General features: G+C 39.6%; 1 protein-coding gene across 1 annotated transcript in view; it reads left to right on the top strand.

The window, feature by feature from the left end:
• The window catches only part of EHBP1 (EH domain binding protein 1), a 306,873-nt gene that overhangs the window by 133,908 nt on the left and 149,346 nt on the right, over positions 1-23,619 (top strand). The gene's annotated exons all lie outside the window — the stretch shown is intronic.

Raw genomic sequence — 23,619 nt, forward strand, 5'->3', positions numbered from 1 at the left:
AGCTCTAAATATAAACTGAAAATTTTACTGGAATTCTAGTAATCTTACTGGAATTTCAGCTTTGGTTTGGATTTTTTCTTTTGGTGTTTTGTCCATAAATTGCACTCACTCTGTCTTTAAAAATATCACATCAAGAAATATTTAATTAACAGAACTTACAGAGGTGTTCTGGGAAAACTATATTAGAGAGCACCATGCTTTCTAATACAGTGCACCCTTGGCTTATGCGGGGGATCCATTCCGGACCACCACCACCCCGCGTAAGCCAAATGCTGCGTATTCTCGAGCCCCATTCAAGTGAATGGAGTTTGTGTATGCGGTGGCGCGCCATGGGCACGCGCCCCATTCATTCTAAGGGGACGCACCGCCCTGCGCGCTCCCGTGTGGCTCTACACAGCTTTGCACGTAAGCTCAAAGCTGCGTATAGTGCACCCGTGTACAACGCGGGTGCACTGTAATTGCAGTCCTGTACACACTAACTTAGGAGAAAGCCACACTGTAAGAGGATTGCATGGGTAGATGAAAAATTAGGGTTTCATAACAAGTGAATGAGGGTTTTTTGTTTGTTTGTTTGTTTTTGTCATGAGAGAGAGAAGACTGTTGGAAGAAAGAAACACTTGAGTCTGGTCCCTGGCACACCATGTTAAAAAGTTCAGGAAAACTACACTTTCTGTATTATTATTTTTGTATTGCTAGGTACTACAATGCCATAAATTTGAAGCATATTGTATAGTTGTTCTGAAAATCTTTTGGCCATAAATAAAGTACATAATGGTTACAGTAAAAACAGCAAGGTAAGAAAAAATAGTTTAAAATAGAGTACTGTACATTCTAAATCAAGAGTCTTGGATATTAAGATGAACTTATGCAACTTGATGTAGATCCATACTTCACATTCTGCAAATGGATCTCAATGGTGGAAGTGGGGAGGTGACTATTACCAGATTTCTGCTTCAGAAATTGCAGACACTCATGATTTTTGGTTCAGAATGTTCCCCCCTACTCCTCTGGGGCAGAGCTTTTGAAGAAACAAGCAGCTTAGGAACATAGGATGATATGTTATACTGACTCAGAGTATTAATCCATCTATCATCATACTAACTGAAAGAAAGACATTGGCAGCATGAGCTTTCGTAGACTTTAGTCTACTTCCTCAGATGCATTTGGACCAAGATCTCTCTGCATACTGATTCTATAGACTAACACGGCTATATCTTTGAATTCTAGCCTAGGAGTTTATCACATTGAAAAAAGAAACGGGATATTAATGCTATGCTCCCGCCAGTATCCCATAAATATCATGCAATAACACAACACTTTTCACACAACGTCGCATGACGTCATCATCATTGCACATCCCATGAAGAAAGCGGCAAAATCACACCACTTTTCATTTTTGCGAAAATCCTGAAAATAAAAAGCGGTGCAATTTTGCCACTTTATTCACAGGATAATCACGCAGTAATGATAATGCTGTGTGCCATTCATGGGGTATTGCTGGAGTATAGCGCTAATATCCAATTTCTTTTCCAGTGTGATAAACTCCCTAGTACTGTTGACTTTACAGTTGCAGTTCTGCAGCTTTTCAGACAAGATTTTTTTCTAGCATGCCTGGATATGCCAGGAGTTGAACCTTGTAACTTCTTTATACAAAGTAGATGCTCTACCACTGAGCTTTGGCTCTTTTCTAACATCAGGAAAAGAGGGGAACTGACCAAATTTTCCTTCCCTTCCTACTGACAGGGGCATCCTCTCAGTGGAACTTTGACCAGGGAATGATCCTGTAGGTAGAAGCAAAGTCTGGATCCAATCTATTAAGCATATATTTTCTCATTTAAAATGCTTTGCTCTTAAAAGAACTTTTCATTTTTCATTTTTTCCCCTTGGAATATGTTGAATTTTTCCTTCAAAATAAAATAATGTGCTTCTGCAACTTTCCTCAAATAACTTAGTAGACATGTGTTCTGGTAATCAGTGCTTAATTAGATATTGGAACAGCCCTTTCCTCTAGGAAATCTAAAGCAGAGGACAAACAAGGCACAGTTTTAAACAGCTTGCTGTGGGATAAGGCCTTCTTCCTTTGTGCACCACAACTAGAATGTGATATACTGTATTCTGTTGAGGATAGAAGATGAGGTGGGAAGAATAGTATCTGTTTAGAACCACTGTAAGACTTACAAGAAAACTTGGATTGTTTTTACACTACATTCTGTGACAGGGGTGGACAACTTTGGAAGACTGTTGGGCCATGTAGAGCCCCCCAGAAACTTTGGACAGCTACACCTCCCACCACCCATCCACCAAAACAAAAAACCCACCCTCCAGAGATATGGAGGACATTTCTGCCATATTTTCGCCCCCTTGGGCAATTTTATATCCAGCAAGGGCTTTTTAGCAACAGGAAGAGAGTAGAAGTCACTTCCTGTTCACCTTTTGATTTAAAAAATTGTCATTTGGGGGTGAGTGTTGTTGTTTGTTTGTTTGTTTGTTTGTTTAATTTTAGTGCTGGGAAAATGGTCCTGGGATGCACATATGGTAAAACCTTATTTACCGTTGTCCTATAACAGTAATAAAAATGTTCTCTGTTTTGCTGAGATTCTTGGAGAAACCTAGAAAAAATATAGTTTAAAATTATTTATTTTGCTGTTAGTCACATCATTATTTAAATACAGTAATAGTAACATCCCTCAAATCGCCTTATGTTATTCTTTAGAAAAACTGTAAGAATTTGTATCTTATGTATTAGACAAGATAAAAATGTGTACCTCCCTGGCCCAATTCAGAAGGGATCTAAAAACCCTTCTATTTTGTATCGCATTACCCGAATGAGGCTCCAGCTGACCTCTCTCCCTCCATCGATGGCAAGATGGATGGCTGATTGGGGTTTTATGGTGTTTTAATTGGTGCTGTGTATTTATTTTATGTGTATTAATTTCCTTTTGTATGTATTTGGTTATTGGTATGTTCACCGCCCTGATCTATGGAAGGGCGGTATATAAATAAAATTTTTATTTATTTATTTATTTATTATTATTAATAATACTAAAATGAAGTTGTTCAGTGATAAACAGCAACCATAGTTTGTATTTCTCTCCAGCAATTTTCAACTTATATTTATTCTAGAGTTCTTTATATAAAAACTATTTCAGAAAGTTTTTGTTTAATATATCAGTATGCTTTCATTTTGATGATGGAAAGGAAAGAATATCTATTGGCATGTCCTCCTATTTTAAAACCTACAGCTACCCTTAAGGTCCTTGTATTTTAGATATCATCATTCTGGTTAAGAGGTGAATAGAAAACTCCTTGTCATATCTGTCAAACTGGTGTTTAATTAGTCATACAAGTTGCTGATGAATGCCTGTCCCTCAAGGGCAGATCTTGACATTTCCTCAGTTCTCCCAAGCAAGGAAGAACCACTGATACCAGGAGTGTACTTGACAAAGTGTTTACCAGCAGGACAAAAAAGAGCAAAGGGGCCACTATCCTGGCAGTCACAGTGCAGAATCGTGGTTGTTGTATTTTTGTTTTTTAATGGTTGCTTGCTCCTAAGTTTAGTTTTGTTTACGGTGGAGTTTTTGTGTTAAGATTAAAGCCCATGCCTGGCTTCTGACTGAGATTTGGGAACAATTTGGCCAAAACATAAAATAAGACATTGGCACCTAAATCTGGAATTGGAAGGGACAGGTATTTGCAAGGATTTAAAGAAATTTACTTACATGACTGACTATGTGTTTTTAGTTTGGTCATTCCAAATCTACTTGGAAAGCAGGGAAGAAAAGATATCTGATCAGATTTAATTGGCACTTATCATGATGACCTCAATGCATTCTGAGCAATATTCCTGATGTCAAAATGATGGTAGCTATTTTGAATGGCTGCGCCAGTACTGGAATAGATTATTTGTACCAAACAATGCATTATTTGTACCAAACAATAGCATTATTTCCCTGTGTTTATCATGAGCTCTGGTGGCACAGTGGTTAAATGCCAGTACTGCAGCCACAACATTGTAAATTCTATCCTAGAGGAGGGCTCCAAGGCCCACTCCGCCTTCCATCCTTTTATAGGTTGGTAAAATGAGTACCCAGCTTGTTGCAGGCAATTGGGTTACACATTGTAAAGTGCTTAAGGAGTGCTAGTTCACTGATAAGGTGTATAGAAATGTACTTGCTATTGGTATATTGCTATTACTATAAATGCAGCTTTTAAGGTAAGGAAAACAGGCACCAATAAGGAAGCAGGATACGCTGATTGTCTGCTAACAACACTAGTTTCCAATGAATTTGCCTTAGTCTGAATAGACAAGTAATTTCAGTACTGGGAAATGTTATCATTCCATTCATTCTTTTTCTTATTTATTTATTTATTTATTTATTTTATTTACGGTATTTATACTCCGCCCTTCAGCCCTAAAGGCTCTCAGAGCAGCTTACAATTATTATTATTATTTTTAATTAGATGGTTCCCTGCCTTCGGGCTTACAATCTAAAAAGACATGACACAAAAGGAGAAGGGAATGGTGCAGGGAGATCAGGTCCAGCATCCTTCTCTCTCTCTGAGGCCTGGACAAAGGCAGATGGACTGGAGGGAGGGCTCTGCTTCTTAATCTAGGCCAGGCCTGATGGAGCTGGGCCTGCATCTCTCACTCCATGGCTGGATGGCAGCAGAATGGACTGGAGGGAGGGCTCAGGTTCTTAGTTCAGGCCAAGCCCAATGGATCTCTCCCTCCATGGCCAGATGGCACCAGATAGACTGGAGGGAGGGCTCTGCTTGTTATGTGCTCATCATCATCTCAATTTTATCACAAGTGAATCCAGATATTTTACAGACATGAGGAAAATGGCTCAAGAAGAACAGTCTCCCCAAATATTAGATCTATGTTATCAGTATTAATATCTTCTCATTTAAAGAGGTAGACTGAAAATCCTGTCAACCCAGCTCACAGTTTCTTAGGAAGTTGCCTTGAGAAAATGTGACTTTCTCCTTTCAACAGCCTGGTTTGTTTTGTTTGTTAACACTGGTTTGTGTCCTTTGGCTGTCAAAATGTACTTACCCCTCCTGTGCTTACACACATATGATTAATGGACCCTCCAGAACAGACTTAGAAGGGAATGCAGAGGAAAAGAGGATGGGAAAATCCTGAGGAGGAAGTGCAAGTCTAGTGTGCTCATGTGACATTAGATGTTGCACTTTATTTCCACTGGGAGGCAAGGAACAGATGTAAAATGAAATTTAAGCCCTTTAAAAGTGATATTGGAGAAGTATTAATCAGAATAAAACACACATCATGCATATGTATGCAACATTTTAAATTAAAGGGGCACTTCATAAATCTCTTGAAGACTATTCTTTAAGACTACCTGGGGAAGAATGGGTGAGATGCAGCAAACAGCTGTAGTATTTACCCTTTTAAAGACAAATTAGTGAATGGCAGATCCTCAAAGTTTAAATTCCTGAGAGTTCAGAGTGTCCATGTCTAAATGGTATCTATTTATCTTATCTATCTATCTATTGTAATTTTCTTTCAATACTGTTTATTTATTTCAAGAAGAATGACTGATATTCAGTGTTGTCCTGTGTACACCAGAAGTAAGTCTCTGAGTTGAGCTGAATAGGATTTACTCCCATATATATGTGTACTGAACCTCAAGCTTTTCATTTACCTCTGTGGATTTTAATACTACCCATGTATATTTATTTATTAAGCCACCTTTCTAGACAAGTCAATCAAAGGCAGTGAATAAGATGGGAATATTATATACAGTACACTGAAGCAAAATACCAAAAGCAATAATACATTAAAATAGAAATTAATCAGTGTGAAAGCATTGATAGCACTATAAAATCAATGAATAACTGTGTGGCTGATAAAATGGTATCAGTTTACAACTGACTGAACCCTATTTATTTCCCCACCTCCTGTTTAGATTTTCTAGAGAGCATACTCTTTTCCATTGTGTTCTTTGCACTAAAGGAGATGTTGTAACAATCATATGAAGAGCAGAGCCTCACTTTCTCTACACCACTTTTCAAATTCTGCCATGTGAGAATCTCTGTCTTATTATCTAGCACTGATTTCTAATATTATACAAGATATAATTGATTAACTGTGGGGAATTGATCTTATAACTTCATAGTACAGTTTACTCAACAGTAAAATTATAGATGTGATAATTACCTAACCCACATAGATGTATTTGCCAGATAATGCTTCTCACAGTGTTTTCAAAACATTTCATGGGAGGAAACTAGGACTGCAATCCTACGCACACTTTTTGAAAAATAGATTCAACTGACACTCATTTCCAGTTTACATGGAATTGAGCTATAAGTGAATTTACTTTGTACCATTTCACCATTGACAGTGATATTAAACCCTTAGTGTGCTTTCTTCACTTTAGTTTGTCTTTTACCCGAGTCTTTTTGACCTTTTGTTCTTCTCATTATTTAACCTTAAGTAAGTTGCTCAAATGTTTTGTACATGTTAATATTTCACTTAGAATACATTGAGTCTAGGAAACATAATCCCTAATTAAAGTTCACTCTAATCTTTTCTGTTCATCAGCAATACAGTAGTTTTATATACTTCTACATGATTTAAATCAAGAGAAAACACTGGTTTAAATTATTGATTTAAATCAAATATTCCCTGAAACTTATTTTTGAACAATGGTTTAAATCTGATTACTAACATGTTAATTTACAACTAAGTAGACCAGTTTACATCTAAAATAATTTTCAATTCCTTTTTACTCTCAACAGTAAATACATGTAAACTGTATTTGTCCAACTAGTTCTCATGCTCTATACTCCCACTGTCATTTGTATCTGTTTTTCATAAAATCATAGAGTTGGAAGAGACCTCAAGTGCCTGCCATCCAGTCCAATCCCCCTGCCATGCAGGAATACACAATCAAAACACCCCTGACAGATGGCCATCCAGCATCTGTTTAAAGAACTCCAATGAAGTAGATTCTTTTTATTATTCTTGTTCTTGTTCTTGTTGTGTGCCTTGAAGTCATTCTGACATAAACCTGTCATGGGATTTTCTTGGCAAGACTTGGCTCAGAAGGGGTGTACTTTTCTCTTCCTCTGAGGCTGAGAGAGTTTGACTTGCCTAGGATCACCCACTGGGTTTCCATAGCTGAACAGGGATTCAAACCCTGGTCCCCACAGTCCTAGTATGACGCTCAAACCACTATACCACGCTGCCTGTCTGAAACAGAAATGTGATTTTTCCTGCTTTTTCATATTTGACTATCTATAGGTTCCTCTGTGTGTGTTCATGTACTCACGTAAGAGAGGACACATTAATTCATTTTGTGGTTATTTTTATATGTATTTATTTATTTTGAACAAAGAAATCTAATACTTTAGGTGTTTTTTTTTAAAATAAGTATCTTATTTCAGTCAAAGTATAAATTTTTAAAATCAAAATTTCTACATTGATTTTAATGTTTTAATAAGTAAAACATCACATTTATTACTACTAGCAAATGTAGTTATGTCCACCTGCAATAATAATGAATGCCACACAGATCTGTCTATTAGATGTCTGTCGTTCACTGGTGGCAAACGCTGTACTCACCCTGTAGCTGCAGTGAAACTTTCCAGTCTGTAATGACTCCAGTAATGCCACACTCAGTGTAGTGAGACTGGAGCAACCTGGGGGAGAAAATGATCACATGTCCTATAGTGCAGAGTATTCTAGCCACACATTTACAGGTGAATGTGGGGTAAAAGGAAGTTCTTTTTTCTCCAGATTTTCAGAGAAAAGCCCCACATTGCCTGCGAATCCTGAGGAATGTTGTATGCCCTGGTTTGCAGCCGCTATAGGGTGAGTACAGAGTTTCCCACTGGTATAGACAAGCCCAGAGGTATTTCTTTTCCTCAAAACTGATTAGAGAGAGACCTGGTTATTCATATATAGACTGCTTTCAAGTCACCAACAGTGGAAGCAAAGGGCAGCAAAGAAGCCCTAGTCCAACACCTGCATGATGAGAATAAGTTCACATGCTGCCTTACCCCAGACAAAACAATCTGCCACCAAGTGCGATGTTTCTGGAAAAGATGCAGATTTTTTGGCTGTGCACTGTTCACCTTGAGGTCTTCCACCCCCTGGTTCCTTTTTGCTCCAGAGGAGGCTTTTGTCATCTCCTTGCAGAAGGTGTCCACTAGTGCTCTCCTACCCGTCAGTTCCTTTGGTAAAAGTTATCTTGTTGACTTTACATCGGGGAAATATTTGCTAACATATGGTTATGGCCCTCTACCATAAATAGAAACTACCTCCTATATGTCATAGAAAGAAGGCTAATTTTTAGTTAGTGATTTCAGAATATGATGGTCTTCCTTTTTGTCTCCTTCCTTGTTCCTCTAGCTGCATGCATTAGTTTCTGGAGCCCAGCCAACTAAATCTACCATCCACCTGCCCCATACACAGGCTTGCCATACGCGGACTTGAGCTCACACAGAAAACAAGCCCAGAAGGACAAAATGGTGCATGTGCGGGAGTGTGCCACCATTGAAATCAACAGGTCTTGAAGACCTGTGGTTTTTCCCATACACGGGGTGGGGTGAGGGTTTGGAATGGATCCCCGTGTATATAAGAAGCCCACTGTATTCTATAATATTTTCTGATGGCAACCAAATTTATCCTTAAAACAATCACCTCTCTCTCATTTCATCCTCTTCTGCACAGTTCTCCTGCGGGTCTTCATCCTGGCCTCTTCCAGCAATGGTTTTCTAATTTGAAATTCTGGCTTTCACTAATTCTGTCTTCCCCACCTTGACTTGCTCCTTACCTAACTGAATTTTTCAGTACATATAGTTCTGTAGCTTCCTCTCCCAAAATTTTAGCCTTAATAAGAAGAACATATTATTGGACACGTTTCTTTTTCCTTCATTGCCAGTTTTTTAGGGTAACAATCTTTAGTGAGCTCTTTTTCCTGCATAATTGTTAAGCTCCTAGGTTGAATTTTTGGTCTTCCTACCTGCTCATTTGTGTCACATGGGCAAAGTATGCCTCTGAACCCCAATTTTTTCTTTTGTTAAAAAGGCCTGTTGTTTCCTTAGGGGCAATTTCGCCATATTTTCAGAGGGCCCTAAGCTGGTTTGGCTAGAGGGGATCTTTCTTCAAATCCAAGTATCACTGTGAATAATGGGGAAGGCATATATTGGGCCAGGAATTCTGGAAGTTGTCTACTCATCTTAAATTATAGTTTCCTTGGCTGAAATTTTAACCATCCTGTTCTTAACATCTTTTAAAATCAAAATATCATTCATTTTATAACCCAAGGGGCAAAGATGATACAGGTGAAAGTTTCATTCTTTTATATCTGTTCTCCCTGCAGCTTTTTAAGTAGAACAGATATCTCACTCAAGAATTCAGTGTGGAGTGTGGTAGAGTTTCCTTCTTTGGAGGATTTTAGGCAGAGGCTGGATGCAACTGTCATTATGCATAGCAGGAGGTTGGACTGGATGACCCTTGTGGTCTTTTCCCTCTCTATGATTCTGTGATCTCTACTGATTTTAAATGTGACTGCTTTTGCTTTATCCAGACTGAAGTTCTCTAACTGGGTATTTCAGATATCAAAACAAAGCCTCTTTCCCTGTGTTAGATCAGGGAGCCTTGAACTTGGTGTTTGAAACTGCCTACATATTTTAATGGCTGGATTTGATATATTTTTAAGGACTATTTTTGGTTTGCTTTTAATCGTTCTTAAAGTAAATTTTACTGTGTTTTTAACATTTTTATATCTGTTATTTGCCTAGGAGCTCTGGTGAGCTGGGAGGGGGCATATAAATGCAATAATCAAACTCACTCGCTTATCCATGGCTTTCCATTAGTTCCATAGATATCTACTCGGCATTTTCTCAGTCTGTCTAGTACCTCCCCCATTTTATCCCATTTCAAAACAGGAAAAACCTAGACCCCTCGCGTAAGGGAAAAAACGTGTATGCTTGAGTCCCATTAGAAGTAATGGGGCTCATGCCCACGGCACAGGGTGCGCAACATAGGTGTGTGCCCCATTACTCCTTCCGGGGCGCAAGAGGAGTTTTTCTGGCATGGCTTCCAGCATAACATAGGTGTGCTATAATTGTAAAAATCCATTGTTTTCATCTTTCTAACTCTGGGGGGAAATGACAGATACTTTGTGCTATTATTTGCAATCCTTTCATCAATATTACAAGTGATGACACTGTAACAAGCACCGTCAGAAATAGAGGAGAACAAGCCACAAGATGGCACAACTTTTCACCTGTGGGGTATTACTTGCAAAGTAAAGATGGAAGAGATGGACTAACAGATTTGTTAACCTACTCTCTCATAGTTTTTGCAGAATATAGCACATGGCCTAAATTGACATGGAAGTGATGCAGCTCTCCAGATACCTTTGCCAGCATAGTCCATGATGAGGAATGCTGAGGGTTGTAGTACAGGAGGGCTGCATGATCCTCACCCCTGGTCAAAGTTCTGGGGTTAATCTTAGTAACAATCTTAGTAACAAGTGGTGCTTACTTAGTGTTAATTTACTAAGTTTCCATTGGTTCAATGGGTCTGTTTTAGTTGACTATAACATTAAGATTTAGACCCATGCCATTACAGTATTTAATTTAAACTTCTATGCTTAGTGCCATAGTAATTCATTTCAGTGCATAATTCATTTTGGTGTGGTAGAGCTGTGAAGGGGCACTAGATTTGACAGCCAAATAGCTGAAGTGACAATTGTAGTAACTTTCCAGCAGCTTTTGCTATTGGGATCATCCTAATGGGACACCCAGAAACCCTGATGCTAGTACAGCACCTGTCCTTCCTGCCTTGAATACCAGAAGTAGAGAAAGATAAAAGTGTGCATAGATTCTCTGTGAACTGGATAAATATATAAATCCTTGTAGAGGCACACATCTCCCTCCCTATCTCTCTCTCCCACACACACCCCAATAGGCTTGAAAAAGACAAGTGAAAGAACTAGGGGTTAGTCCAAAGTAGAACTTCATGCAATTACACTTGAAATAAGAATTTTGTGATATTTTCCCAGCCCCTCTTGAAATCCTTTTCTGGGAAGCCAGAAGATCCTTTGGAGTGGTGTGAAACACAACTCTTCTCCAGCAGAGAGCTTTTGCTCAGTTCCTTGTGCCTAGTGTGCCAATATGGATCAATCCTGTATAACTACTTCTATGCACTCTGGGAGTTTTTCAAAAGCTGTTTATGAAAGTTGGAATGGGTGTTCACTCTTCTGAGTCATGCTGAGTGTGTACAAACCCTTGGGCACATTGAAATAATTTGCTGGATTGTGCATGATAACACATAACTAACTGTGACAGAACAAAATCATGCTAATCAAGGCTATTATTTTTAGTAGTTTGTTTCAGAAGACTCACATTTAAGGTTACATCCAGAAAAATGTGAAGCTAAACATTTTGATATAGTTAAACAATTAGCAAATATTACTAATACAATCTTTCTCAGTTATCAGAAAAGACCGAACAGTTACAAATAAAGTAGACAATCGTAAAATACTAAAACAAGTAAAAACTACAGCTTCCAGAGCAATTATGTATTGATCAATTAACATTACAGCTTTTTTATTCATAACACTAGAGGTTCTATATTAATCTTATACAGAATGTTATGAAGCTATTTAAGCACTGTATTTTACATTGGTCTCTAACACACTTTGCTTTACATTCATTCTGGGTGCTAAAGTCCAGCTTTCATCTGTAATTATTATTTTTTTAATTCAACAAGTTAATTAAAATACCATTTCTGCAGGGGTACATTTATGCTTGCTTCTGAAGCTATCCAGTTTCCTAACCATTGCTCAAGTTTTAAGAGAAGGTGTGCCTTACCCTGAAGATCTGTGTAGATCCACACATCTGTCTTTCTGTTCCAATTTAAAAGATGTAATAAAGGTGTCTAATAAGGAACAAGTAGAGCAACATGACCTTTATCGTGTCAACAGATCTGGACTCCTGTTGTATTGCATGGAATATATGCTAGAAGTAACTTAATGGATATCAGGGAGGAAGGTTAAATATATGTGAAAGTTACATATCTGTTCTTCTCCCTGGAAGCACACAACAATGGGCCTCTTGATTTTATGACTATAAAAATAAAATGAAATCTGCTTGGAGACATGTATAGACAAGCTCTCCAAATGAGTATATTAGGAAATCAGGCTGTCTTGGTTTTTGTGCTCCAGCTTTGGATCTGGCTTGGTAACAACACTTTTCTAATGGTGATAATGGGATCAAGAGGCAGAAATCTTGTCCACTTTAAAGGTATCCATTCCTACCTTTTCCCCAGTGTGTGTCTTTCTTGACAGAAAGTGAAATAGAGCATGATAGTTTGGGTTTGGCCAGGTTTTTCCTGGATTCTAGGCATGCCACCCATGTCCACTTCACCTGGATTCCAAGCTTTCATTTTCATGTTAAAAAATCAATCTCTAGTCATTGCAGGAGCCCAGATATGGGAAAAAATGTTAAATTATTCTGCTTCCTTTTAGGTACATGAGAAGGGGAAGTAAACAATGCAGGCAGTGATGTACAGGAAGCTATGAAGGGGCACACTGGAAGGATGCAAGGGGGAAGTAGGAGAAAGGGGGAGTGAGCAATGTGAGCAGCAGAATACAAGAAGCAAGGTAAGGGCACATTGCAAGGGTGCAAAGTAAGGCAAGGGAAGGAGTTAGATGGAACAGGAGTGATCAGACATGTGTAAGAAACAAGGCAGGGTGCATTATGGGGGCAAAGGTGAGGTGAGGGAGAGGTAGAAGGGAGGGGAGTGCACAGTGGTGGCAAGGGAAGGTCATATTACAAAAACACAAGGTAAGGTGAGGAAGGTAAGAGGTTTTCCTGAGAGGTAGTGGTAGCCTACAGTCACATGGTAAATTCTATGACCAAGCAGAGATTTGAAGTTGGGTCTCCCTATTCCAAGCCCAGCACTTAAAACATTGCTTTGTACTGGTTCTCTCAGATCTGTTAGAGTTAGATTTGTAAAGAGTTGTGATTGAAGGCTGAAATGCAATAATTAATGTGCTGATTTGCATAATAGAATGCAAACATGCTTAATTAGAATAATTAGCGTAATGTGCAAATTAAATTCCTAGATTTGAGGAAGTGGAATATAGGAATTTTAATGATGAAAATCATCTTAGTCTGCTGTTTTTGTCCAAGGACTCAGAGGAAGTGTTCCTCTTTTATGGAGAGTCATATGAGGTTTTATAAAATAAGGTAATTGCTTCCAAATACTTCTTAAATTGTTCCTTTCTCTCTTCATCATGTGTGGCATTCCTTGCAAACAAATGACTGTAAGCTATCTGGCAGGTGACAATATAACTCCATGTGTCCCCCTTATCCAGACTGTCTAAAAACTCCAAAACCAAAACATTTTTCATGAGCGGCTGAGAAAGTGATACCTTTGCTTTCTGATGTTTCAATGTACACAAAATTTATTTCATGCACAAAATTATTTGAAATATTGTATAAAATTGCCTACCGACTATATGCATAAGGTGTGTATGAAATATAAAAGGATTTTGTGTTTAGACGTATGTCTCATTTCCAGGATATCTCAATATGTACATACAGTGGTGCCTCGGGTTACGAAATTAATTCGTTCCGCCATTCCTTTCGTAACCCGAAAATTTCGTAACCCGAAACACTTTTCCGTTAGCACTGGAAAGCCTATAGCTGCACTTTGCAGCATTTGAATTTCGCGCCGAAATGAATTTCGTAACCCGAAAAATATTTCGTAACCCGAAACAGTTTTTGCCAATCCAACTTTTTCGTATCCCGGAAATTTCGTAACCCGATCATTTCGTATCCCGAGGCACCACTGTATAAGCAAATAGGAAATTTTTAACAATCCAAAACAACTCTGATTTCAAGCATTTTGGATAAGGGAAATTTAACCTCTATGTAAGAGGCTCACAACTTTCAACAGAGCACTACTTTCATTCTTAGTTGAATAATAAGCTATCACAAATCTCCTCTCCCATTGTATTTTTGTTACCTCTCCTTTGAGTCAACAACTTGCAGACATATGGTTTTCATTGGATTAATGTTTCTTAGTAGGCACTACAACTGAGCTCCCTATAACACTTTTGGCAGCAAATAATATCTTCAAATATATTTTGCTAGTTCTTGTCATATCTTTGACAATAATAATCTGGTGCCCCAGAAAGTTTCTCTGCTCCTTGTTCTTGTTTTTCGACCCCAGATTAGTGCAATATACAGTGGTACCCCGGGATACGAATTGATCGCGTTACGAAATTTCCGGGGTACGAAAAAGTTAGCTTGGAAAAAACTGTTCCGGGTAACGAAAGATTTTTCGGGTTACGAAATTTTTTTCGGTGTGTTTCGGCGCTTTTTGGCACGAAATTTAAAAGCCGCGGCTTTCCAGCGCTAGCGGAAAGCCTTTTTTCGGGTTGCGAAATCTTTCGGGTTACGAACGGCGCCGCGGAACGAATTAAATTCGTAACCCGGGGTACCACTGTATTGTCTTTTTCTTGCCCCTAGTGAATTGTGATTTGTATAGATTCCCGTTCCTACCCCTAGTAATGATGTTTTTAAACTTTTTATATTGTGATGCTTTATCTGTATTTTATTGTTTCTTGTCTTGTAAGCCGCCTTGATCATGCAATTGGAAAGGCGGGATATAAATAAAAATTATTATTATTATTATTATTATTATTATTATTATTATTATTATTATCATCATCATCTCTATGAATGAAGTGCTTTTCTATGATGCAGTCCCACGAAAATGAAGACTCATGTGAATGTTGCAGCTACATGGGACAATTGCAAGGTCTTTTACAAAACAGACTACCTTGGTGGGTTACCACATTCTATGTAAGAGTCATATGATCCTATATATTTGCATCATTAACATATTCCTGTTGAATCAAGTGGTGGAAAAGCTACTTCCATGGAAGTAAAGCTGACATGTGCCAGTATCATAAGAAAAGATTGGCCTATTGTCAAAGAAGTCTGCTCCCCTACAGAGGCTCTCTGATATTATTGAAGCACACCTAAGCATTGCACTAATATAACTGAATACTAGTGGGACAGTTCATAATCCCAGGACATAGAAGGCTGGTAAAACAAGCTTATATGGCTTTGGATCTGAATGATACCACCTAAAATATGGGGTAGGACTGTTAGGAATGTGGTGGCTTAGTGATTAAGATGCCAGTTCTGATGATTGGAAGATCGGAACCGTGGCAGTTTGAGGCCCAAGTGCTGCATGATGGCGTGAGCTCCTGTCGCTAGTCCCAGCTTCTGCAAGTAGACAGGTACCACTTCAATGGGAAGGTAACAGCATTTGATTTGAATAAAACCATTGTACAATGGGGAGCACAGCATGAAGTCAGGACACATGGGGGAAAGCTTGTCAGAAGAGAAAGGTCTTTAATTCCTTCCTATAAAGATCAAGAGAGGTGACGGAGCAGAGCTCGTCGGGAAGAGAGTTCCAGAGCTGTGGGGCCGAGATGGAAAATGCCCTTTGTGCAGTCAAGGTGTATTTTGACTTAGGAACCCTTAACAAATGCTTCCCGGCCGATCTGAGAGTGCGGGGCGGATTATATGGGGAGAGGTGGTCCTCCAAGTACCCTAGGCCCAAGCCATTTAGGGCTTTATAGGTTATAACCAACACCTTGTATTGCGCCCAGAAGTGAATAGGCAGCCAATGTAGATCTTGCAGGATAGGTGTTATATGGCTGGTCCTGGAGCATCCAGTGACCAACCTAGCTGCCATATTCTGTACTAATATGCATCACTTCACTCAGTCCCACCACCATCAGAAGCACGGTTGGTGGGAACATGAGAGAGGGCCTTCTCAGTGGCTGCCCCTAGACCAGGGGTAGGCAATCTTTTTGAGCCGGGGGCCGGGTTGCTGTCCCTCAGCCAAAGCCAAAAAATAAATAATTAAATAATTTTAATATATATATATATATATATATATATATATATATATATATATAAAACAGGACAAATGTAGGACAAAATTTTCAAATGGAAGACACTTTTTTAAAATAAATGGAAGACACGTGAAAAAATTTGCTGATTTTTAAAAAAATGTTAATATAAATGCATGTTTCTGAGGCTTCTATAGACAATTGCCCCCCAAAGGCCCCGGCGGCAATCGGCGGCAGGACCGGGCTGGGGCCGGTCCCAAGGCCTCGCCAGGCCGCATCCAGCCCGCGGGCCGCAGGTTGCCTACCCCTGCCCTAGACTATGGAATTTCCTTCCCAGGGAGACCAGAATGGCTCCCTTCTTGTTGTCTTTCTGCTGGGCAGGCTAAGACCTTCCTGTTCAGACAGGCATTTAAAATATAACGTGTTTAAAGAACAAGCTGAGGTGTTGTATTGTATTAAAGTGTTTTAAACATTTTTATTTTTTTAAGCCGAGAGAGTGTTACTTAACCAAAATCACCCAGTTGGTTTCCATGGCTGAGCACGGGATTTGAACTCAAAGCACTATGCCACACAGATGCTCCTACTGTCATTTAGCTAAAATAGTGAGTTCATTCATTCATTACTGGCAGGGGACACATTTAACCCGAAAACCACTACAGAGAAAGTTCAAATGGATAGGTATACAGTGGGCCTACCACATTTATTTGGGGTTAGGGGCACAGGATCCCATGAAAGGGGAAAACCCATAAATAAAAAACTGGTCCCAGAGATTTAAATTCATTTAGATTAACAAAGTATTCCTGTACTACCTCTTTACTTATTCTCTGCTGCATTTCCCCTATTATGTCCTCTGCTCCATTTTCCTCAGGTTAAGCACCCTTTTTCTTTTGTGAGAAGACTGAGACAAAGGAGGCTGCCTTTTCTCTGTCCCCTGTTAGCATTTCACCATCTTCTCCATGTAGTGGCCCTACCATTTCTTCTTCTTTTTGCTGTGAACATGCCCCAAAAAAACCTTTTTCTTGTTCTTAACCTCTATAGCGATGGTAGGGCCTGAGCTCATTCTGTGCTTTAGCTTTTCTGACTTTACCCCTACACGTGTTCACAATTTGTTTGAATATTTCTTTGCTGACTTCCTCCTTTTTCTATTTCTTATACATGCCCCGTTTAACACGTAGCTCCATTGAAAGTTCTTTAGTCATCCACCCTGATTTCTTGAGACACCTCCCATTTTTCCTCCAAGTTGGAACTGATTGAAATTGTGCCTTCAGTATCTTCCTTTTAAGAAACTCCCATCCATCCTGAACTCCTTTCTCTTTTAATATTCCTGACCACAGGATCACCTCTAGTATTTCCCTAAGTTTACTGAAATCAGCTTTCCTAAAGTCTAGAATGTGTGTCTGGCTATGCGCATATGGGCTTCTCCTTTCCACTGTATAACAAATTCCAGAAGAATACTGTTCATTGTATTTGAATGTGCAAAATTTTGGATTCATGCACTTGGGGAGAGAGGCTTTGTTTCAATTATTTGCTTTGATAAGTTTATGTTAAAATCTTAATAGGCAAAGTGCAGCCCTTGAGATTTTATTGGACTGCAACTCTTGGCATTCTTTGCCAATGGCTATGCTGGCTGGGACTGCCAAGTGAAGGGCTGCATCATGCATTGCTGCTCTGTATCAGTGTTTAAAATCGTCAGCAAACCTTTTCATAGAAAATGTTTCTCTGTGGATAAACTGCTAGAGTTACCATTACCTGTTTCTTCAGTTTCCTGAAGGATGGGCATGGCTTGTGTTTTTTGACATAATGCAAGGCAGCTATTAATTAATGTTCATTTATTTTAGTCATATTATGGACTTGTTAGTAAAATAAAAAGGGGCGAATTACTGCACCTCATAAATCATTCCACTCATTCTAATAAAAACTGCTCACTTCAGTTCCCTTCATGTCTTTAATCGGCTGGGTGGAGACTGAAGAAAGAAGACACTCTAGAAAGGATTCTCTGAACCTTTCTATTTGCTTTCTCAGATATTTTTTCAGATGAGCAACAATCCTAGCCAAGTTAGAAGGAGAGGAAGAAAAAAAAAATACACTAAATGCCACCCAGTATTTTATAGGTCGCAGTGATGTTTCTTGAGCATGATGTTTCCTGTGCCAACCATTTTTTTTTAATAACTGAAATAATGAATTGGCCAAGCTGTACCAGTGTCTTCGGGTGTTGTTTTTGATAGCTGTCTACTGTGCATAACGATAAGCAAGGGAATCAGACCTAAACAGTACTGTATTCAAAATCCAAAGAAAAGTACTGTATCTATTATCACACTTTTTTCCTTTTGTGTACACATTTATCTACTGTCATGAGATATAGGACTGTTTGAAATAAGGAGAAACAGTGTAACCAAAATTCAAGGAGAATCCACATTGGAGGAGATTATTTTTATGAATATTATTGTTTTCCTCAACAGCTTTGAGAGTTGGAGGCCAGCATAATAAAATCAAGTGTTCCTCAGATAGTGCCAGTACACTAGCTGCATGTTCGACAACAGCACTTTTAGCCCACTGTTCACCAGTGTGCTTCCTATTGCTCCTCCATTTGTTGAATTCAGGATGACCTTTGCATGAATAAAGTCAAATAGGATTAAGGATGGAATTCTCAACAAAGGAAAAGAGTAACAGATGTAGCCGACTTTGAACGTGGAAGGATTCTTGATGCCCTCTTGCCTAAAGCAAGTGTCTATATGTCGAATGTAGGGTGTCAAAAAGAAATAGAAGAGGATAAGATTTTCTCAGGAAGTGCATTAGAGAGCAACGCATCAACAAACAAGAAAACAAGTCTTTAAATTCACAGTGAACACTTGAATCTTGTGTGTTTTGAAGTCACTTTACAAGAAGTATGTTTTTACTTCTAAATTTTTCCTTAACATAATATGCAAGTTAGATTTATTGATCTATATCCACTTCTATAATAACTAATTGGAGATAGATGTCCTCTTTTATAACTAAAGATCTTTTTTTTCTTAATTCAGTATTGTGGAGGAATATACAGACTAACCACTGACTGTTTTGGTAACCATGTATCATCAGGAAGGTAGGGGTTTGCTTTATGTTCAGGAACAGCCAGTTTTAATCTTCCTTCCCCCCCACACCCACACACCAATTTTAGGACAAAGTACAGTATGAGTTTGTTTGGTTTTTTGAATTTTCTGTAAACTGATGTTACATTTGAAGTGCATGATTCTGCACCCTATGAGACTGGAATATTAGTCAATTTTTTTCTCTTGTTAATTAAATGTATAACAAATTTATTCAGTGTGCATCTTTCTTAAATGTCAATGAGTTTTCATTCCTAAAAAAAGGTATGCATTCATTGTTACCATCCTTAGCAAGTTTTTTTTTTCATAATTTGACTGAAATTTAAATCAGTTCCAGGTGTTATGTTTGCTACTGTAATATTTTCAAGCCGTGGATGGTTTAATCCATTGATATGGGGGGAGTGACTGTATCAGATTTAAACAAACCATGAACAGAGTGACACTGCCAGATCCTACCATAAACTGCATGTGCCTGCCTAGAACAGGCAAGGTAAACAGCATCTGCCTCCAGAACCCCTTACTGAGTATGCATGAACAGCAAAACAGGGTCTCTATCCGCACTGCAGAAATAATCCGGTTTTAACCCCGCTTTAACTGCTATAGACTCATTAGAATTCCATTTTTTCCTAGGTCAGGCTTTATTGCATTGTTTATTGCTGGTATGCTGCTGCAAACTGATACCAAAAATCTGTTTCTCCAGTCCTCCTTCACCATCTCCCAATGCTGGTACTGCTTGATACAAACAGACAAACAAAAACCTTCCAGCTAGATACTGAACAAGGAGGAAAATAGCTGGGCAGGTATTTTAAAAAATGATGAGAAAAGGAATTTATTTGTCATTTGTTAATTGAGGTATGTCTGCATATTCAATCACAATGTGTTCAGTGTGTATTTCTATCAGGTAAGTGAACAGGGTTGCATTGTTAATAAATTCAATGCTGCTTGGGTCTTTCTAGCAGTGTGACTGTTCATGGTTTGTTTAATCTGATACAGTCGACCCTCTGTATCAACGGATTCAACCATCGACAGCTTGAGAATATTCAAAAATACATACATTCCAAAAAGCAAACCTTGTTTTTGGCATTTTATATAAGGAACATCATTTTACTTCCATTGTATTTAGTGAGACTTGAGCATCCATGGATTTTGTTATCCATGGGCGGTCCTGGATAAGGAGCCACTGTACTAACAGGCCACAGTCATAGCTTGCTCTTCACTTAACTCTGGGTTGTCACCAGCAGTTTTCCTATACAGTCCGTCCTTGCCTTACGCGGGGGATCCGTTCCGGATCCCGCCGCGTAAGGCGAATTCCGCCTATGCTCGAGCCCCATTGGAAACATCCCAATTGAATGGGATGCGCCACCCCTTCCGCCCCGCGCGTGCCCCGCAGCTTGAGCGGGTATGCTCAAGGCCGCGTATGGCGCAGGCGCGCTGTATTATATAGAATTTATATATATTAATAGGTAGATCTGTAGCTTGTTATACTGAAATTATATGTCTTGTTCTAAGGATAGGAAACAAGTAGAGGCTAATTTAAAAATGACCTCTATCTGTAGGATTGATGGTATGATTTGAAGCCACATATTATTGATAACAACTAATAAAGTTCTATTCATTTATTTGTATCCCATCTTTTCCCATGGCTGTAAAACCTTTAGTAAAAGTACATCATTTATGCACGCTTTGCAGCCAGATAATTGAGTGTGCAGTTCTATACATGTCTACTCAGAAGTGAGTCCCATTGAATTCCCAGGCAAATTAGTCTAGGATTTCAGCTTCATATTAACTTTAATGAACAGTGCCAGTGAACAGCTGGCATTAAACAATAAAAACCAGCTGTGCAAGTTTTCCTTATATTCAACAGGTGTTTTGAACACACAAGACATATCTGTTTGCAAAAGGATTTTGCAGCACCTTTGAGGCTAAGGGGCAGAACAGACGAGCATCCAGCAGCCGTTCCTGGTCCGATCACCCCGGGATCACAGACAACACACACTACAGCCCTGAGGGCACCTCCTGCTACGGTCCCAAATGGACCACAGCAAGGAGCGGAAAATATTCACTCCTTTTGGAACTGGTTTTGGGCTGCCCAGGACAGGCCCAAGGCGGCTTCTGAGTGCTCCGGGGGCATGTGTCACTTAAACTCCATGCCCCTGGAGTGGACGGAAGCTGCTTCTGTCTCTTTCAAAGATGCTATATAAGATCCATTTGCATACTGATTCCCCACACTAACACAGTTATGTCTTTGAATAAGGCATACCAGTGATTTCAGGATTCCCTTGTTTCTTCAATAAGAATTAAGCTCTGTCTGTAGAGATATATGTACAGAGCTTCCAACTTCAATGAAGGGAATGGGAAGCTCCTAGGTAAATTCACATGTATCAGCAATCATCCCTAGATAGAAGCCAGAAAATTGATTTTTTTTTCCTACCATAGAATCATACATTTGTCGAATTGGATACAAGGGCCATCCAATCCAACCCCCTGCCATGCAGGAATACACAATCAAAGCGCTTCCGATAGATGGCCATCCAGCCTCTTGTTTAAAGACCTCCAAAGAAGGAGACTGTGCCACAGTCTGAGGGAGTGTGTGCCACTGTCGAACAGCTGTTACTGTCAGGAAGTTCCTCCTATTGTTAAGGTGGAATCTCTTTTCCTGTAGTTTGCATCCATTGTTCTATGTCCTAATGTCTGGAGCAGCAGAAAACAAGCTTGCTCCATCCTCAATATGACTTTCCTTCAAATATTTAAACAGGTCTGTCAAATCACCTCTTAACCTTCTCTTCTCCAGGCTAAACATACTTAGTTCCATAAGCCTCTCATAGGCCATGGTTTCCAGACCATCACCATTTTGGTCACCCTCCTCTGGACACACTCCAAGTTTTCAACATCCTTTTTGAATTGTGGTGCCCAGAACTGGACACAGTATTCAGATGAGACAGAATAGAGTGGTACTATTATTTCCCTTCATCTAGATCATATCTGCATCGCAGGGAGTTGGACTGGATGCCCCTTGTGGTCTCTTCCAACTCTATACTTCTATGATTGTAACATACATCCCACGGGCCGCATGCAGTTTACCAAACTATTTGTGGTGGCCCGCAAGAACTTCAAGGCTCCTTGACTGCCTGGCTTTCTCCCTGGAAAGAGCCGGGCTGTGGAGAAGGAGGACAGGCAAACAGGTGCCTCCTGATCCTCTCCACAGTGAGGCTTTCTCCAGGAGAGAAAGCTGGGCAGAGAAGGAGGATGAAGGGTGAATGCATGCTCCTCAAGCCTCCTCCACAACCAGGATTTCTTGAGAGGAGAAGGAAAGGCAGAGGAGATGGAGAATGGGCAAATTTTTGCTGCTTAAGGTTCCTGTGCCACTCAGCCTTCTCTCAAGGACAGGGCCAGGCAGAGGAATTAATATGAATTATTTATTATTAATATATAATAATTAATCATTAAAATAGTTTATTGATTAATTATACATTTACTTAGAAAGTGAGCAACTAAAAGCCTATCTGTGGTGCTAAGAAGTTTAGTCTATTTTAATCTTGGCCCCTGCCTACTGCCAAATTGTGTAGGTATTTTATTATCATAGATTCATAGAGTTGGAAGAGACCACAAGGGCCATCCAGTCCAACCCCCTGCCATGCAGGAAATCTCAATCAAAGCATCCCTGACAGATGGCCATCCAGCCTCTGTTTAAATACCTCCAAGGAAGGAGACTCCACTACACTCCGAGGGAGTTTGTTCCACTGTCGAACAGCCCCTACTGTCAGGAAGTTCCTCCTAATGTTGAGCTGGAATCTCTTTTCCTGTAGCTTGCATCCATTGTTCTGGGTCCTGTTCTCTGGAGCAGCAGAAAACAAACTTGTTCCCTCCTCAATATGACATCCCTTCAAATATTTAAACAGGGCTATCATATCACCTCTTAACCTTCTCTTCTCCAGGCTAAACATCCCCAGCTCCCTAAATCGTTCCTCATAAGACATGAATCATAGAATCATAGAGTTGGAAGAGACCACTAGGGCCATCCAGTCCAACCCCCTGCCATGCAGGAAATCCAAATCAAAGCATCCCTGACAGATGGCCATCCAGCCTCTGTTTAAAGACCTCCAAGGAAGGAGACTCTATCACCCTCCGAGGGAGTTTGTTCCACTGTCGAACAGCCCCTACTGTCAGGAAGTTCCTCCTAATGTTGAGCTGGAATCTCTTTTCCTGGAGCTTGCATCCATTGTTCCGGGTTCTGTTCTCTGGAGCAGAAGAAAACAAGCTTGCTCCCTCTTCAACATGACATCCTTTCAAATATTTAAACAGGGCTATCATATCACCTCTTAACCTTCTTTTCTCCAGGCTAAACATCCCCAGCTCCCTAAGTCGTTCCTCATAGGACATGGTTTCCAGACCCTTAACCATTTTAGTCTCCCTCCCTTGAACATGCTCCAGTTTCTCAATATCCTTTTAGAATTGTGGTGCCCAGAACTGGACACAGTATTCCAGGTGGGGCCTGACCAAAGCAGAACAGAGTGGCACTATTACTTCTCTTGATCTTGATGGAGCCTAAAATTGCATTGGCCTTTTTAGCTGCCGCATCACATTGTTAACTCATGTTCAACTTGTGGTCTACT

The sequence above is a fragment of the Sceloporus undulatus genome, chromosome 1 (genome assembly GCF_019175285.1).
Source record: "Sceloporus undulatus isolate JIND9_A2432 ecotype Alabama chromosome 1, SceUnd_v1.1, whole genome shotgun sequence".
Classification (NCBI taxonomy): domain Eukaryota; kingdom Metazoa; phylum Chordata; class Lepidosauria; order Squamata; family Phrynosomatidae; genus Sceloporus; species Sceloporus undulatus.